Here is an 18,214-nt window from a genome sequence, read left to right as displayed (position 1 = left end):
ATAAAATTTGTTCTTTTAACCCTCACATTGGTCTGCTTTCCATTTTTTTCTTAGATCCTGGCAAGGCCTTCTGATGCTTTCTAAGACACAAAATCCTCTTCCCAGCACCTGCTCCCTGCCCTCAACGCAGGGCTGAGCCAAGACCCAGTGCTCTCACCCAACATCTGTCCCTGCAGAAGTACCTGCACATTGGTTCGTTGTGTGATTAGTGAACTCATTTCACTGTGAATTCATTCACGTGAGTATCAGGCTAAGTTCTGAGGATACAGAAATAGAGGGACATAGTCTTTGCTTCTTCAGGACGCCCTAGAAGTTACGGACATTTCATGGACAGGAAAATGAGAGTGGGCTTGGGGCATTTAAGGGGGACTTCATGATGGTGCCATGTGACATGGAGTTGTGAGCAGGACGGTCCCTCAAGGAAAGCACATAGGAGCCCCTCAGGTCCTGCATCTGGGTGTCTGAAAGCCCACGGCATGGGTGAACACAGCTCAGGGTCACTGGGAGTGAGGGGTGAGGGGTTGGCAGGCAGTAATTGCAAGGGCTAACTTGCTAAAACATTTACATGCACGCCGAGTGATGAGGTGTGGACCAGACTGCTCGTGATTATGTGGTGTAGGCGTGGCTACTGGAGGCCTCAGAAGCCTGAGCAGATGAGGCCATGGCGGGATCTGTGTGTTAGGAGGCTCACTGTGCAGACAGATGGAGGGGTTGAGATCAGAAACAGGAAGACTCAAAAAAAAGGAATGAAGTAGAGTGGGGTATGGGGTTGGGGAAGGGAGGGAGATTCAAGGTGGAATGAGAAGTCAAACTCACCAGGAGTCCAGTAATGTGGTTGGCTCCTGTGCGCAAAGCGGGAGGTGAACACTAAGATGCCACAGGGACCACGCAGGCATTTGTAGGAAAGCTCAGCTGTCAAGGTTTTGAGGTTTCCAATAAATAATCCATCTCCTTCCCTCCAGGATCAACAACAACAGAGGGGCAGATAGAGGAATCGAACTACAAAGACAAGTCAGGTTGATTTTTCATGAGGCTGCCTGCTGATCGGGCCTTGGCCAACGGACATGCGGACATGCATGTTTGCTGATCTCCTCTGATGACTTAGAAAGACCACCCACTGAGCCACACAGGCACTGGAGAAGGGGCCTGCCTCCACACAGGGAAGGACAAGAGAGGGCGAGAAGGAAGGCTTTCTCCAGAGGCAGCATGCAGCTGTGATAAGATTCGATAAGCTGGCCTTCCTCTGAAGGAGGTGAGGGTGAGGAGAGGAGGTGCCAGCCTGGCAGCAGAAAGCTATCAAGGAGGCAGGGCAGGCATCTGAAACCTGGGGCAGCTGGTGCTTCTCTATCGGGTCCTCTCCACATGGCCAAACTTTGGTGAAATCCCTGGCTCTGCACACCATCTCGGAAAACAGATCTAAGAGCTGAACATCACAAAAGAGGTGAGGGCAGACCCAGAGCCCACCGTATGGAAAAACAAAACATTTTTAGGAAATAATTCTCAGTGTAGTTACTCAATGGCTGCAATGAGTTCATCACAGTCAGAATTAACTGGTCCTTGGCACCAGGGAGAAGGACAAGCAATGCGTGCAGTCCCTGGACCTTAGAAAAACCAGAGAAGTAGGAATGGAGCACACCACTAACTCTTCTGGCAATCACCTCAATCCCATGAAAACAGAAAAGGTCTTCAGACGGGAAACACATGAAGGCCTTTGAAACTCTGCATCAAACCCTCTCCGTTTGCAATCAGAACCATCCCTGCTCGCTCCTGGCTGCCACCTCAAAGCCTCCTGTTCCCTGGCCCTCCACAAACCAGCTCCAAACCCCTGCTGCCGGATGGCGCCACCTACTTCACTTCACTGTGTCTATCATTCCTCTCAGCCCTGATGACTCTGTCTCCATCACTGATCCTGCCCCACTTCCTGCAAGTCTCAGGATATCCACAGTTCCCCCTTGCAGCCCCCTCACCCCTGTTCCTTGGGCTCCTCTCTCTGGGGGAACTACAGAATCCCATGCAGCTTCCTCTGCAGCTGCCACCTCCCACCCAATTAGTAGCCCCGGGCCCCTGCCCAGTGGACGCGATTGCCTCCTGTCTTCGCCCCTCTATGTCCTAGCCCCTAAACTAGCACACAGCCCACCCCCCACCCTGTGACTCCCTGGCGCTTCTCTCCACATTGGACTCAGTCAAATCTCGACCTGGATTAAATTCAGCTGCTGACCTTCCGTGTACAGGGAGCGCCCAGGTGGTCCAGCTGGTGTGTCAGTGCCCTGATCATTGGCCTGGTGGCCCTCCATGTTTCTACCCACTGCTTATTTTCCTCTCCTTGCTGCCCATTCCCACCTGCCTGGCCTCCAGCCTGCAAGCCCCTTCTCACGCTCAGCCATGGCTCCCCACTGAGGACAGAGAAGGAACAGAGATGTCTCCCATGCACTGGCACCCAGCACCCAGCACCCGGCACCCAGCACCCAGCACCCGGCACCCGGCACCCAGCACCCAGCACCCACTGCAGGCCTGGCTTCCCCAGAACCCTAGGCTGCTGGAGAGGAAGCCTCATATGGAAGGCCGATCCCCCACCAGGCCAACCTCGTCCCTCTCACCTACTCAAAGACGTGCTCCACCAGGTCTTCCTTCTGTCTCAAGACAGTCTCACACACACACACAAATGCTGCTATTTCTCCCATCCTCCCTTCCCTCTTCACTTCCTTTGCATCTTTTTGTAGCAAAACTTCTTGAAAGGGTGGTGCACAGCCACTAAACTCACACCCTCAGCCTTGGCTCCCACCATGACCACGGAATTGTGGGTCACAGGTGGTTCTCAGTCCACTGCTCAGAGGCACCACCAGCTGGGAGAAGAAGCAGGACATGGAAAGCAGAGAGAGTAAAGGCAGGGGAGGTGGCGACGTGAGTGGAGGAGATGCCCAGACAGCAGGCCAGGCAGGGAGGTTGGAACAGAGGCATGCCAGCCAGCTGGGCAGAGAGAGCTGGAGCAGGTCTGCGACCAGTGGTGCCGGATGCAGTGGGGGTCAGGAAGACTAGGGTGGAGGCTGCAGGGATGAGAACATGCATTGAGCGGGGCAGGCACTGGTGTTGAAGGGCATGGGTGCAAGAGGATGAAAGCCTCAGAACAGCTCTCTAGCCAGGGGCCAGAAGAGTTATCACGCCCAGAAAGTGGGCTGGCTGGGAAGGAGAGAAGGTTGGCCATGGGGAATGGGGGCTTAGCTTAAATAGGCAGAATCTGATAGAGCAGCTAGTTACTCAGTTAGACAGAGTGAGGGGGTGACATTGTGCTATAACAAGAAATATATATTTTGTTTTTGCCCTGGGTACCTAGCACTGAGCCCCTAAAACCCTTGGCATTCCCCAAGGGATGTAGACAGAAGAGCTTCCTAAGCCCTTTCCAACCCTACCTGAGTGAGGTGGGCTCCTGAAGGCCAGAGGAACTCACCAGATCTTTGGAGGGTTGGAACCTTCAGCTCCCCCCAACCCGCAAGGACTGGGATTCAATGGCCAGTGATTTCATCAATTCTGCCTATGTAATGAAGCTCCTTAAACACCCTGATGTTAAAGGATTCGGGAGCTCTGGGGTTGAACACACCTTGGTGCAGGAGGTGACACCCCCTGAGAGGGCACAGAAGCTCTGTGTGTCCCGCTCCCTGGCCCTGGGCCTGTGCATCTCTTCTTTGGCTGTTCATTCACATCCTTTGATAACACTGCTTGTGATGAACTGGTCAAGGTTAAGTGTTTTTCTGAGTTTTGTGAGCTGCTCTAGCAAGTTACAAATCCCAGGAGGGGGTCATGGGAAACCCTGATTTACTGCTGGCCAGTTAGAAGGGAGACCTGGGACATGCAATTGGCATGGGGACGGGGACAGGCCTGTGAGGCTGAGTCCTTCGCCACCTCACTCCAGGCAAGTGGCATCAGAACTGAACGGTAGGACACTCAGCTGGTGTCTGCAGTGAACTGCAGAATTGTTTGAAAAAAACCCATACATTTGGTGTCAGAAGTGTTTGCCCTCCCTCTGGGTGTGTGTGTGTGTAGTAATAGCAGTAGCAGTCACGGCAGTAGGAAGAACAGGAGTTTGCCCTCCCTCTGGGTGTGTGTGTGTGTGTGTAGTAATAGCAGCAGCAGTCACGGCAGTAGGAAGAACAGGAGTTTGCCCTCCCTCTGGGTGTGTGTGTGTGTGTGTAGTAATAGCAGCAGCAGTCACGGCAGTAGGAAGAACAGGAGTTTGCCCTCCCTCTGGGTGTGTGTGTGTGTAGTAATAGCAGCAGGAGTCACGGCAGTAGGAAGAACAGGAGTTTGTCCTCCCTCTGGGTGTGTGTGTGTGTGTGTAGTAATAGCAGCAGCAGTCACGGTAGTAGGAAGAACAGGAGTTTGCCCTCCCTCTGGGTGTATGTGTGTGTGTGTAGTAATAGTAGCAGCAGTCACGGCAGTAGGAAGAACAGGAGTTTGCCCTCCCTCTGGGTGTGTGTGTGTGTGTGTGTAGTAACAGCAGTAGCAGTCACGGCAGTAGGAAGAACAGGAGTTTGCCCTCCCTCTGGGTGTGTGTGTGTGTGTAGTAATAGTAGCAGCAGTCACGGTAGTAGGAAGAACAGGAGTTTGCCCTCCCTCTGGGTGTGTGTGTGTGTAGTAATAGCAGCAGCAGTCACGGTAGTAGGAGGAACAGGAGTTTGCCCTCCCTCTGGGTGTGTGTGTGTGTGTGTGTAGTAATAGCAGTAGCAGTCACGGTAGTAGGAAGAACAGGAGTTTGCCCTCCCTCTGGGTGTATGTGTGTGTAGTAATAGCAGCAGCAGTCACGGTAGTAGAAAGAACAGGAGTTTGCCCTCCCTCTGGGTGTGTGTGTGTGTGTGTAGTAATAGCAGCAGCAGTCACGGTAGTAGGAAGAACAGGAGTTTGCCCTCCCTCTGGGTGTATGTGTGTGTGTGTGTGTAGTAATAGCAGCAGCAGTCACGGCAGTAGGAAGAACAGGAGTTTGCCCTCCCTCTGGGTGTGTGTGTGTGTAGTAACAGCAGTAGCAGTCACGGCAGTAGGAGGAACAGGAGTTTGCCCTCCCTCTGGGTGTGTGTATGTGTGTAGTAATAGCAGCAGCAGTCACGGTAGTAGGAAGAACAGGAGTTTGCCCTCCCTCTGGGTGTGTGTGTGTGTGTGTGTAGTAACAGCAGTAGCAGTCACGGCAGTAGGAAGAACAGGAGTTTGCCCTCCCTCTGGGTGTGTGTGTGTGTGTAGTAACAGCAGCAGCAGTCACGGTAGTAGGAAGAACAGGAGTTTGCCCTCCCTCTGGGTGTGTGTGTGTGTGTGTGTAGTAACAGCAGTAGCAGTCACGGCAGTAGGAAGAACAGGAGTTTGCCCTCCCTCTGGGTGTGTGTGTGTGTGTAGTAACAGCAGCAGCAGTCACGGTAGTAGGAGGAACAGGAGTTTGCCCTCCCTCTGGGTGTGTGTGTGTGTAGTAACAGCAGTAGCAGTCACGGCAGTAGGAAGAACAGGAGTTTGCCCTCCCTCTGGGTGTGTGTGTGTGTGTGTGTGTAGTAACAGCAGTAGCAGTCACGGCAGTAGGAAGAACAGGAGTTTGCCCTCCCTCTGGGTGTGTGTGTGTGTGTGTAGTAATAGCAGTAGCAGTCACGGTAGTAGGAAGAACAGGAGTTTGCCCTCCCTCTGGGTGTGTGTGTGTGTGTGTGTAGTAATAGCAGCAGCAGTCACGGTAGTAGGAAGAACAGGAGTTTGCCCTCCCTCTGGGTGTGTGTGTGTGTGTGTGTGTAGTAATAGCAGCAGCAGTCACGGTAGTAGGAAGAACAGGAGTTTGCCCTCCCTCTGGGTGTGTGTGTGTGTATGTGTAGTAATAGCAGTAGCAGTCACGGTAGTAGGAAGAACAGGAGTTTGCCCTCCCTCTGGGTGTATGTGTGTGTAGTAACAGCAGTAGCAGTCACGGCAGTAGGAAGAACAGGAGTTTGCCCTCCCTCTGGGTGTGTGTGTGTGTGTAGTAATAGCAGCAGCAGTCACGGCAGTAGGAAGAACAGGAGTTTGCCCTCCCTCTGGGTGTGTGTGTGTGTGTAGTAATAGCAGCAGCAGTCACGGCAGTAGGAAGAACAGGAGTTTGCCCTCCCTCTGGGTGTGTGTGTGTGTAGTAATAGCAGCAGCAGTCACGGCAGTAGGAAGAACAGGAGTTTGCCCTCCCTCTGGGTGTGTGTGTGTGTGTGTAGTAATAGCAGCAGCAGTCACGGTAGTAGGAAGAACAGGAGTTTGCCCTCCCTCTGGGTGTGTGTGTGTGTGTGTGTAGTAATAGCAGTAGCAGTCACGGTAGTAGGAAGAACAGGAGTTTGCCCTCCCTCTGGGTGTATGTGTGTGTAGTAACAGCAGTAGCAGTCACGGCAGTAGGAAGAACAGGAGTTTGCCCTCCCTCTGGGTGTGTGTGTGTGTGTAGTAATAGCAGCAGCAGTCACGGCAGTAGGAAGAACAGGAGTTTGCCCTCCCTCTGGGTGTGTGTGTGTGTGTAGTAATAGCAGCAGCAGTCACGGCAGTAGGAAGAACAGGAGTTTGCCCTCCCTCTGGGTGTGTGTGTGTGTAGTAATAGCAGCAGCAGTCACGGCAGTGGGAAGAACAGGAGTTTGCCCTCCCTCTGGGTGTGTGTGTGTGTGTGTAGTAACAGCAGCAGCAGTCACGGTAGTAGGAAGAACAGGAGTTTGCCCTCCCTCTGGGTGTGTGTGTGTGTGTAGTAATAGCAGCAGCAGTCACGGCAGTAGGATGAACAGGAGCTTGTTTTCTCTTAGAGGAACAGTTCTGTGTGCAGCTTGCAGCTGGAGAGGGGTCTGGGAGGCATCTGAGCGGAGGTGACAAGCAAAGCCACAAGAGCATGGATTCATTTTCTGCTAAATCTGCAGTTCCAAGTTTCAGTTTTGAAATATGAAACACTGACAGTGAAACAGTTTTCGAAACAACGAGAAAGGGTGTTTTGTTTTGTAAGAAAAATCAATGTCTATGTTCTTAGTTTTAAGGAAATTGGCATGAATTTGTCTCAGGAGTGTATGAAGACAGTTCTGTCAACTTCTGGCCTGGGAGATCCCGGGCTCTGGGAAAGCAGAGATAACAGACTTGGAAATCTGCCCTTCTCTTGGAAGTGGGCTTTGGGATCTGTACTTTCTAAGCAGACTGATGAGGTTTTCATCATGGGGGGAAGAAAGTCTTAAATCAGCAAGCTAAAGAGAAAGAAGGTAGATGCTGTTCTTTTCCCTTTCCCTGGGCAGTTTTGTCACTGCAGAAAGAAAATAGACGGGAGGAAGATTATGACTTTCACTAACTGTCGAACTAGAAAGGCTTGAAAGAGCAGCATGCAATGAGAGTTGACGCCAGACTCTGGAATGGCTGGGACAAGAAGTGAGATTTCAGGTAAGTTATAAAAGGATATTCTAATCGGTAGCCAACAACATGGCTTGAACAGGTTAAGAAAAAGTTACATGTTATGAATGAAGACACCTGATTGCAGCTTAGAGTTTCTTTGTCTAAAATCAAGGTGGCTTGTGTTTTCCAAACTATCTCTGTCCCCATCCCGGCTCTTGTAGAAGAGGAGAGGGCTCAGTGGCAACGCGGCCCCACACATCTGCATCTACTTAAGAGAACTAGAAGCCTGAGCATTTAACAGTCTGACAACGGAGACAAGAACATGTCAAAAAAGACTCTCAAGGCCAGTAAAAATAGCGAACATGACTGCGAGGGTCCTCATGGCTCTTGGCAGGAAAAGGCCTCAGGCAAAAATGTGTTGTCAGGCATGGGAGCACGGTTGAGATAATCGGCCTTGGTTTTAATACTGAGATGTTTTAGGATGTTTCAGACATAAAAGTTGAGAGAACTGCCAGAGAACTTATTCAGACAAAAAAGGAGGTGATGGCAGAGGCGGGGGTGTATTAAGGCAACCATGAACTGGCCGCTTCCCTTACCCTCTATGGTTTACCTGGCAAAGTGTGTCGTGGGCGGGAAGCATTGCTTTGAGAACGGGATTCCCAGCAAGAATAGAATCTGTGATGCTGTCACAGCGGATCGCAGGCAAAGCCTGGGAAATGAGAAGTGGCTCTCTCGGGGCACCGTCCTCACATTCTTATTTTATGCAAAAAGTAAAAGTGCATCAGGATAATCGCTCCCGGCTTAGCTTTTCCAAAAGGCACATACAAATGGGACTTTCTGTTCTCCATGACAAACTAGCAGTTAGAGGAAGGCAGAATGCATTTTTTTCTCCCTGATTTTCGCTGAATGCAATTCAGACAACTGACACACTGGAACTCAGTGAGCACCAAACTTGGTTTTTTTAAAGAGTCATTTGAGTTTTTTTTTCTTTTTTTTTTTTTTTTTTTTAAGGCTGTATAAGTGATGGGAACTCAATCGTCTTGGGAATCCACAAATAACTTTTTAAAAAGTCATAAATCTGGATTTCATGCTTCATACTTTTCAACAACTGCGAGAAACATGTCAAAACTTGAACGCGGGAGGTTTCTGTCCGTGTTGGTGGCACAGGCTGACGTCTTGGGTCCCGTCCCTGTGCTTTGCTGGTAACATGAACTAGTCAGCAGCATGAGGGCTGAAATGTCTTGCTCACTTTTCACCGTCATGTTTCAATATCATGATACAAAGCGTAGGGAAAGAACTATAAATTATAGGAACTTCTATTTGATCCTTAAAAAAATGATCTGCTAGGTGGCACAGAAATTTGTAAATCGTATACTCACACTAGAGCAGGTCCACAGTGCCACTGAAAGTTGGAGTTTTTAAGTGAAAACGTGAGCAGGACCACCCCCAGCAACCCTGCAGCACCCTGTGAGTCTTCACACTTGAGAGAATCTCACATCCTCGCTGTGCATTCTAATCACCTGAGAAGCTGTTAGAATGTCATTTCAGGAGCCCCACCCCAGGCTAATGAAGCCAGAACACGGGATTCGGGGTGGTGAGGCCTAGGCATTCGTGATGGTGGAAGCTCCCTCAGTGAAGCTAATGGGCTGCTCAGGCTGAGGAAAGATTTTACCACGCCGTGGTTCTCTAACTTGTCTGCTATTGCAGTCACCTGGGGAGTCTGAAACAATTCCAGTTTCTGTAGCCCCAACTCCGAGCATTCTGATTTAATTATGGGAGGTGTGGCCTGAGCAACAGGAGTTACAGCCATCTCGTCAGAGAAGAAGCAGAAGCGAGCTTGTGCAGGGAGACTCCCCCTTATGAAACCATCAGATCTTGTGAGACGAATTCACTATCACGAGAACAGTAGAGAAAGACCTGTCCCCATGATTCAATTACCTCCCACTGAGTCCCTCCCACATGTGGGAATTCAAGATGAGATGTGGGACACAGCCAAACCATATCGCCTAAGGTTGCTAATCCTTTATTAGTTTTGTTGTGGATGCCCACCTTCTCACATACGCCCTCCTCCTTCTGAGAATATCGCCATTCAGCACAGCCCTGCTCCCCGTGCGGCAGGGGACAGGAAGCAGCACATCCTCCTGCCCCTCCCTGGTTGGCAGGTGCTGGTCTACGCTGCAGGACCTAGGGACGTTCCCTCCAACTAGGACAGGGATCTTGCTTTCATAGAACATGAACACCCACCTTACGTAGGTCAGGTTTTAGAGGAAGCCTTTATTCAAAGCCATGGTTTGGTTCAGATATATGAAATGCAACACTGGCGTCTGTGGATTTTCAAGTTGAATTGGAATGAATTGTATCTGATTTCTCAAAAGCTTTTTACTCCTTCTTTTGAGAGTTGCTGGATGTTGTAGCTACAGTATTTTATGTGCAAGTAAATGGAAACAACGTCATCATTTCAAGGCTTCAATCATTTGCTTTTCCTTCTAACCAGGCATATTCTTCAGAGTCTGAGCGAAGGACCCTCCAGAATCCTGCAATACTTTGGGACTTGGCAGTTTATTGTCTGCCTACAGGAGCCACTGAACTTATCAAAAGCTTTAAAACTCATTCACAATTTTTTAATTAAAACAAAACTTGCCAATCTGGATTTCATTTTTTAAACAAGCAAATTAACTTCAAAATATTTTTACAAGGCCAGACACGGTGCTAACGCCTGTAATCCCAGCACTTCGGGAGGCCAAGGCAGGAGGGTCACCCTAGGTCAGGCATTCGATACCAGCCTGGCCAACATGGTGAAATGCATCTGTAATAAAAATACAAAAATTAGCTGGGTGTGGTGGCCCATGCCTGTAATCCCAGCTACTTGGGAGGCTGAGGCATGAGAACTGCTTGAACCTGGGAGGTGGAGGTTGCAGTGAACCAAGATTCTGCCACTGTACTGTAGCCTGGGTGACAGAGCAAGACTGTCTCATAAAAATTTTTTTTTACAAAAATAATGTCTGTGATTCACAAAACTTAAAAACAAAATTTGATCTCTTGGCTTCCTTCCAGGGAAGGCCCAGGCCAGCAGCCACCCACCTCATCCTTGCCTAGAGTCTAGAGTCCAGCCTATGTGGTCTGGCCACTCAAAGCTCAGTATTGTTATTTTATAAGATAGGAGAGGCTTACAGTGTTACATCTTGGTTTAAGGACATATTGTTCGTTTTCATGGTTTATTTGCTGTGGAGTCTTTGGACAGAAACGCAAACTCCCATAGCATAACACTTTTCTGCTTTCGGGGAATGCATCAGCGTGAAAGGCAGGGACTCCCTGCTCTCGTTACAAAACTTACATCTGGGTGAAACAAACTTTGTTTTGCCAAGAGTGTGAGTCCCAAGCAGGTAGGAGCACAGGCAGGGAGGAGAGCAAGGGCAGTGACACGCTCTCAGGAAGGACAGATCCTAGCTGGATATCAACTTTGGGATATAAAGGATATAAAATTCCCCAAACAAAAGTAAGCATTCCAGACTGAGGGACCCAGTAAGAGTGGGGCTGGGCGTTAGGAGATCTGCGCTACTTCTGGGTCCCCAGACACTTGCTGTGGGAACAGGACCACTGAGACTCACAGAGAGAGGTCAGGCGACAAGGAGGGACATAAGGTCCTGTCGGAGGGACCTGACTTCTCTAGTCCTTAGCTCTTCCCCTTTAAGAGGAAGGGATGGCACTGAACAGTTTCCTGATTTTCCTTCCTTTTGAACGTTTTCGATTCTGTGGTTCCTTCTGAACTTCTTGCTCTTACTCCTTCATACTTAGCAACTCAGTTTCCCCCCAGATCATTTCAAAAGCTTCTATTGCACTTAACTTGATCATTCTAAGAAGTTTTGTTCATAATGTAAAAGTAGGCTGGGCCAAATGTGGTGGCTAACGCCTGTAATCCCAGCACTATGGGAAGCTGAGGCAGGCAGATGACCTGAGGTCAGGAACTCGAGACCATCCTGGTCAACATGGTGAAACCCCGTCTCTACTAAAAAAAATTAGCCGGGCATAATGGCATGTGCCTATAGTCCCAGCTACACAGGAGAATCACTTGAACCTGGGAAGCAGAGATTGGAGCGAGCCGAGATTGCATCACCCGCTTCAACCTCGGTCATAGAGTGAGACTCTGTCTCAAAAATGCGCTCTCACATTCCACTGTATTCTAACCCACCCAAACAAAGAGCCTGGGAGGTCTGTCAGGGAATGTTTAATTTTTAAAATTCATCATTAGTGTACTGAAACCTCAAAGATCTGATCTGAACAACCTAGTTTCCTCTTCCTGGTCAAAAGCTCTTCGGTTGGCTGGAATGCGGCAGGCCAGTGGGTGAAGCACATTACTGGCCTCCAGGGCTGAGACCAGGGCTCTGTGGAGGAGCTGTGTCTGGGACAGCTCCATGGAGGGGCTGTGGCTCCTTCCAGTGCCATCCTGGAAGGCCACTTGGCTGAGGGCCACAACAGCATGGGGGCTGAGCCAGGTGAGACAGGGAAGGTCCAAGATCAAGCTCCAGTCCCCTTCCCTCCGCCACCAACAGACTGGGCCTGTTTCCTACCGGCCAGAGTGTGTGTGTGTATCGAGGGAGATACACGTCACCGACAGGTTAAAAAAAAGGTCAAAGTGAATAAAATCATTTATTGAATACTGATTTTTAATCTTGTAAAAATAACCCTGATATCTTTGCCAAATGATTTTTGAAACCGACTTGCAAATCAAGCATTGTAAAAAGCACATTCATCTCATGGAAATCGGGTCTGTTAGTAGACTTGCTTTTTAACGTCAGATGGAATCACAGCATTCAGAGGACTGACTCGATGTAAAGCTCAGGGAGTACAAGCGACTAAGTCCCAGTTCGGCCCCCTTCTTAATAGCCTGCACCACCTACCTTCCGACGACTATCTGAAACCAAGTTCAGCCTCAGGAATAAGGAGTGCCTATGTAGCTTACTGAAAGCAGGAAGCCACTTCCATCCCCAGATGCCCACCCAGGCTTCCGTACTGGTACCTTTCACATCATCAGTTACATCCTAACACACGAATGGCCCCGGGGAGAGAATGCATGAGTTAAATTCACATAAAGGCATAAACCCTCTATTCACTCTTCATCAAACCTAAGCATAAAAAAAGACTCATTTTCTGGCAAAGTGAATGTGTTTAACTTTTAAAATCAACTTTACCAAAGTATAATTTAAGAACGATGAAACATAAAAACTTAGATGATTTTGACACACTGAGGTCATAACACCTCAATCAAAATATAGAGGATTTTCGTCATCCTGAAAAGTTCACTCACGCCCCTTTGCATTCCATTGTCACCCCACCCAGGGAGGACCACAAGTGAGAAAACTGAAGATAAAACCGAGCTGGCTTTTCTGAAATGATTCATGGTAAAGGGATCATGAAAATAAGCACATTCCTATGAGCCCTAAGACCTCAGGGACATGGCTGGATACTAAGGCAGAGTCAGGTGGTAGACATGGATCACTTTCTGATCTGACTTTTTTAAAAATCATTTTTGGGGAAAATGGAGAAAATACAGGTTGAAGACTAACTTTTGGGGGAGAATGGCAAAAAGGGCAACCAATGAAGTCAGGAGACTGATGCCCTGGGTTATAGTACACGGGCCACACACACGCACACACACATGCGCCTATGTGCTCAGAGGTGCATGCACACACAAATATTTTTTTTTTTTCCTAAGGCCAGACTTGCAGGCCATATTTAGTTTATGGCATCTCTTAAAATAGCCAAAATGAAATAAAACCTGAAAACACAAAGCAAATATGCTTCCGAGAGTGGGGAGGTCAGAACAGGAGCAGAGTTAAAAAGAGTAAAATACACAGAGTTGGGCCAAGAGGTGACTAAGAGGGAAGGAGATGATAAGATCTGTCCACAAATACCTGGAGGTTGTAAACAACAAGGAAAGTGACAAACTCAACCAGCCAACAACAAAGGGCCACCAGGAATTTGCTGTGTATTAACGAAAGGAAATGAACCAAAGGCAAGCAGCCTTCCCTGCTTTGGGGCCCTGAGTGGGAGAGCACCGCCCAGCTGCTGCCACTCAGCCCCTGCCCTCCCTCCCATCCATTCCTCCCAGATTCTCCCCACAGAGCCAGGGTCTGGCCCTCCCTCCCATCCTTACATCCACTGCTGAGGCTCAGGTACCCTGTGGAGCCCTCTGGTTGCCAGGCCACTTCCCATGGGACTCTGGTTCTACCTTCATAACCCTTCATGTCATTGCCATGAAAAACTGCACAGAAGGCGAGAATGGGCCCTCTCCCAGTCCAGCCCCTGCCCAATGAAGTGTGCACCACCCTACTCTGGGTGCTCAGGGCTGCCCTTGGCCTGTCCCCTTGCAGCCTCCGTCCTCACCAGAAAGCACCCTTCCTAAGTCTTTCTGCTCAAGGACACTGGTTTGCCTGAGCTCCGCTCTTACAGCACTTGGTGGCTTGCTACTGCCTTCCAGTCCGATTCCATTTAAACTCAGGAAGTCCATGGAGAGCCTTCTGTATTCCATGCAGGGGATTTAAAAATACGAAAAAATTCTGCAGAGCCTGCCTTCAGGAATCTCATCATCTAGCAGAGGAGACAGACTTAAAGAATTAATTATTACGGCACACCGATTGCCCATTTTACATGACAGTATTTATTCTGGTGATATAAAAACATTACTATGAAACCATAGAAGAGGGTGATATTAATTTTTCTAGAAGCTCTGGGGAATGCTTCCCAGAAAAGCTTGTCCTTTAGATAATTAGGAAAGGCTTGTATGTGTGCGTGGGTTGAGTGTGTGTGTGTGGTATGTGATTGGGTGTGTGTGCTGTGTGTTGGTTGAGTGTGTGTGGTATGTGATTGAGTGTTTGTGATGTGTGTGTGTGGGTTGACTGTGTATGTGTGGTGACTGGGTGTGTGTGTGTGTGTATGTGTGTGACCCGTATGATGGAGGACAGGCAGGGGTGTCATGGCGGGAGGAAGACTGGTACAGACGTCCGGCTTCCTCCAGGAGGTGAGCAGTCCCTTGCAGGCAGCCGGCATTAGCTGGGGGAAGAACCAGGAGGTGACCAGGTGGCTGGAGGGAAGAGGAGGAGGGTGAGTTTCGGAAGAGGTCTTGAAGGCCTTGTTCAAGAGTCTGAACTAGAACCTTCAGAGAAGGGAAATGACTAGAAACTGAGAAGCCAGGGTGCCCTGATGAGAAGTGTTTTCCAGACATGCACCTGCCAAGACAGCTGAGAGCTGAGGGTGGAAGCTGCAGAAAGAATCCTCTGGAAAGTACAGCTGCCCAGGTGAGTGCAGCTGGGAAGCCTAGAGACTGTCCCCAGGTGGTGGCCGCAGGAAGGCCTAGGGACAGCTCTCTCATCTCCAGGTGGTGGCTGCAGGGCCAGGAAGCCAGCAGGGAGCCTCAGCTCTCCTTCCTGGGGGACTCCAGTCCCTGTTTCCTCCCTTGGTGACCCCATGGTGGGCCTTAGTGATTCTGAACTGCACGTGGCAGCATGTTAAGCACCGTGCTCCCCTCTTCTGGGTGAGATGTCTACCTGGTAGTTCTGGGCAGTTTCTCCTCAATGCATTCAGCCTTGACGGGAGCCCATCGCTGTAAGAGGAACTGAAGGCCTCCAGCCTGCCCCCACAGTGGCCTGTGTACTTCCTGCATTGCTCACCTATTGGAACAAATGCTAAAAAACCCTCACAGAGCTCCAGTCCTCTCATTTCATAGTAGAATCGTTTTGTTCAGTGTTATTTAGCCAATAAACAAAAAACTAAAGAAATCTTTCAGTTCAAAGCTGTAAGGTTTTTCTCTTGTCACATGGATTGTATAGTCTCTGTCCCATCTAGGAAGAGAAGATGGGACGTCACAAGCCTAACCTGCCTCGGTCAGATGTGTGCTGGAGACACTCAGAACCTGCCAGAACCCAGGAGAGGCGCTGCTGAGGGTGGGCAGTGCCGCCTCAATCCCCCACAGTGGGTAAATGTATCTAAAGTAGGAGGGTCTTCAATGTCAAAGATGGGCACTGCCGCTCCAGCAGGAATGTCAGTTACAGCTCCAGTTGTGAGCCAAAGGCTACAGACGGCCAGGCCAGCAACCTCAGGCAGCTAGAGAAGGTTTGGCGCCCCTGCCAGGTACCCTCTCTCCCATGCACTTCCCTGGGGGCCCCTTACTAAGCACCATTAGAAGGAGCACACTAGTGAGCCTTAAAAAGGCTGCGCTCTTGCCCGGGTGAGTAGATTTTGCAGATTTTACCAAAGTGTCCTGACTTAATCCTTTGGAAAAGAACAAGACATTCGAGCCTCAGGAGTTCTGTGTCTGCAGCAACTCAGCTCCAGACATTTGTGTGCCTTTTTTTTAGTGCTATGAAGCAAGCATGTAAATTAGCTCCTGTGGGGAAAAGTTCACTTTATTGACTGCTTAACAGAAAATAGAACATCGAGAAATAAAACCACAGTACCGTTCATCTTTATTCATCTCTAATACAATCCCCAGACTAATGGCTGCTTTGGAATTCGTAATTGCACTGAAGCAAATCATTGTTTTTCTTTGGTTTCCCTCATCTCGTACATAGGTAATTACAAACGTCGGTATATAGGAGCAAGGGGAGAATTCCCGCTTGCTTTATTTAATCTTGATAGTTGATTTTTAAAAATACACATAATCTCTCATCGAATCTGTCTGTAATTTCCTACCCCCACTACTTTCAAAAAAACAAAATGAAGATGAAAAGTAAATCAAGGGAAAACTACCAGGAGACTATTTCCAACAACAGATGACTCAACAGGCACCTGAGAATTTGTTGTACTTGTGTGTACTAAGCTTCTGAACTTCCTGTTTCAATAAAATACCAAACAAATTGTGTTTCCTTTACAAATAAGCTATTACATCAAGCCCTGTTCCTATAATTTCAGGTTTTTGTCTCCATTCCAACATTTTCTTTGGCAAATGTAGAAACATTCTAATTAAAGTGGAGAGGAAAACAAGCATCATTCATCACAGTGAGAATAATGGACAAAAGAACATCCTCAGTTTTTTCATTCCTTCACTAAGCCGTGCTCTGCTTTAAACAGTTGCGGCCTGGCGTCATGCAGTCCCTGACTAATTCCTAGGTAATGGCTTCAAGTACGCCTGAGTCACTTGAAAAAAAATTCCAAAGGTATCAATAATTCCTGTCACAAGCTTAACATTCTTTTAAAAATATCCTTCCGGTCCGCCGAGGAAGGCATTCCTTTTAGGTAATCACGTAACAACATCAAGGTTTCTTTTTAAGACACTGAGATTAGGAAGAGGACTTCCTACTCACGGCTGAGGAAGGCTAAATCGAAGGGAATGTTCTCACCTCCCAGGCGCACCTCAGATGATCACTTTCATCGGGACTTTTAGAAGCTGCACATTTGCTCTAAGAAGTACCATCTCAACGGGTTTAATGCTCTTTAAAATACATGGCTTAACGAATCAGAACGAATCAAGGTCTTTTCACTCCCCAGCTAAGCAGGGGCTGCACGTACATGTGTGCACACATGCATTTTCATACTGGGCTCAGATGAGAGCCAAAGCTCCTTTTCTTTCATTTAAAAGCAGTGCATTTTGGAAAGTCACATTCTGCAATGCATCTGATGGTGGGAAGTTGCAGCTCTGGCCTGGGCACATTCAGCTACCATCTGTTCTCTGAGGTGCAAGGGTGCCTTTCAGGTGGCTGGGGGCTCTCCTTGGTCCCACCACGCAGGAGTGAGCCACACTGAGGTTCCTCAGCCCCAGGGGCATGGCCTTCTCACATCCGTCATGAAGCCGCCCACTGGCTCACATGCCAGGTTTGCTTCAGCGGAGTTTGGGGTCACAGAGGGGAAATGCGATTACTTTTTGGAAAACCTTCTTGAGTGTTGGGAAGAAAGCCTTCTTTGCCCAGAGGAGAGCTGCTTTGAGGTGCCCCTCCCAGCCCACTCCTTCCTCTGCTGAACTGCTGGGCCGGGTGGAGCCTGGAGGACATTCCTCATGACCCCCTGCCCCATCCGCTTTTTCTCCCCTCGTGTCTGAGGCTCAGGGCTACACCCTGTCCGGTCGCTGGCTCTATCTGGTTTCAGGACTTCTGCTTTGCCTCCTACTTTCCAGTCCCTCCCTCCTCTGCATGCGTTCTGTCCCTGACTGAGATTCTGAAAAGCTCGCCGGGTGCTGTATCCAGACTTGCTCTACAGACGCTTTTCCCCACCCTGGCTCCCTAAGGCTGGTGTGGGAACCCATGTATCTCCCGGGCACACTGAGTCTCCAGTGGTGACTCAGATCGACCACCTTTGCCTCCCAGAAGCATCCCTCTTTCCTCCTTCCTGCCTCAGAGCTAGTTTCTGTACCCAAGAGCACCCTCACCCTGATGCGGGGGCAAAGTGTAACTAAATACCTGAAGGCACGCGGAACTGATGTTGACTGGAAAAGGGCATCATCCTTTGGAAACATGGCTGTTCTTTCAGCAGACATTGAGTGGCACGTTCTCAGTGCAAGGCTCTAGGTCAAGTGCTAGGGGCAGAAAGACCAACAAGTGGGATTCTGCCCCTCCCTTTGGAGAGCTCACATTTCTTCTAAAGAGACGGATAAGAGAAGGGCAGGCTGGCCTAGGATGTGCTTATGAGGGAGAGGATGAAGGCAATGTGGGTGACGGAGGTACAGTGCACCATATTCAGGAAGGACTGAGTTCAGGAGGGGCGCAGTGGAGTGTGAGAATGGGAAAAGCAGGACCCTGTGGAAGGAAATGTTGCCAGAGATGAAGAATTAGGAAAGAGAGGGGAACTCTTCTTCATTCCCTCTCCCTCCCTAGTACTGGGCACCCCTCCTCCGTTGGCCGGGTTATTGCATCCTCAACAGCACCAGCCCCCAGAGAAAACCCAGCAGAACTCT

The 18,214-nt window shown here is 49.2% G+C and overlaps 1 protein-coding gene across 6 annotated transcripts in view; it reads right to left on the bottom strand.

The window, feature by feature from the left end:
- MCPH1 (microcephalin 1) overlaps window positions 1–18,214 on the bottom strand; it is a 244,677-nt gene that overhangs the window by 31,524 nt on the left and 194,939 nt on the right. The window lies entirely within an intron of this gene.

The sequence above is a fragment of the Callithrix jacchus genome, chromosome 13 (genome assembly GCF_049354715.1).
Source record: "Callithrix jacchus isolate 240 chromosome 13, calJac240_pri, whole genome shotgun sequence".
NCBI classification, from domain to species: Eukaryota; Metazoa; Chordata; class Mammalia; order Primates; family Cebidae; genus Callithrix; species Callithrix jacchus.
This window is presented reverse-complemented; position numbering and strand designations above follow the sequence as displayed.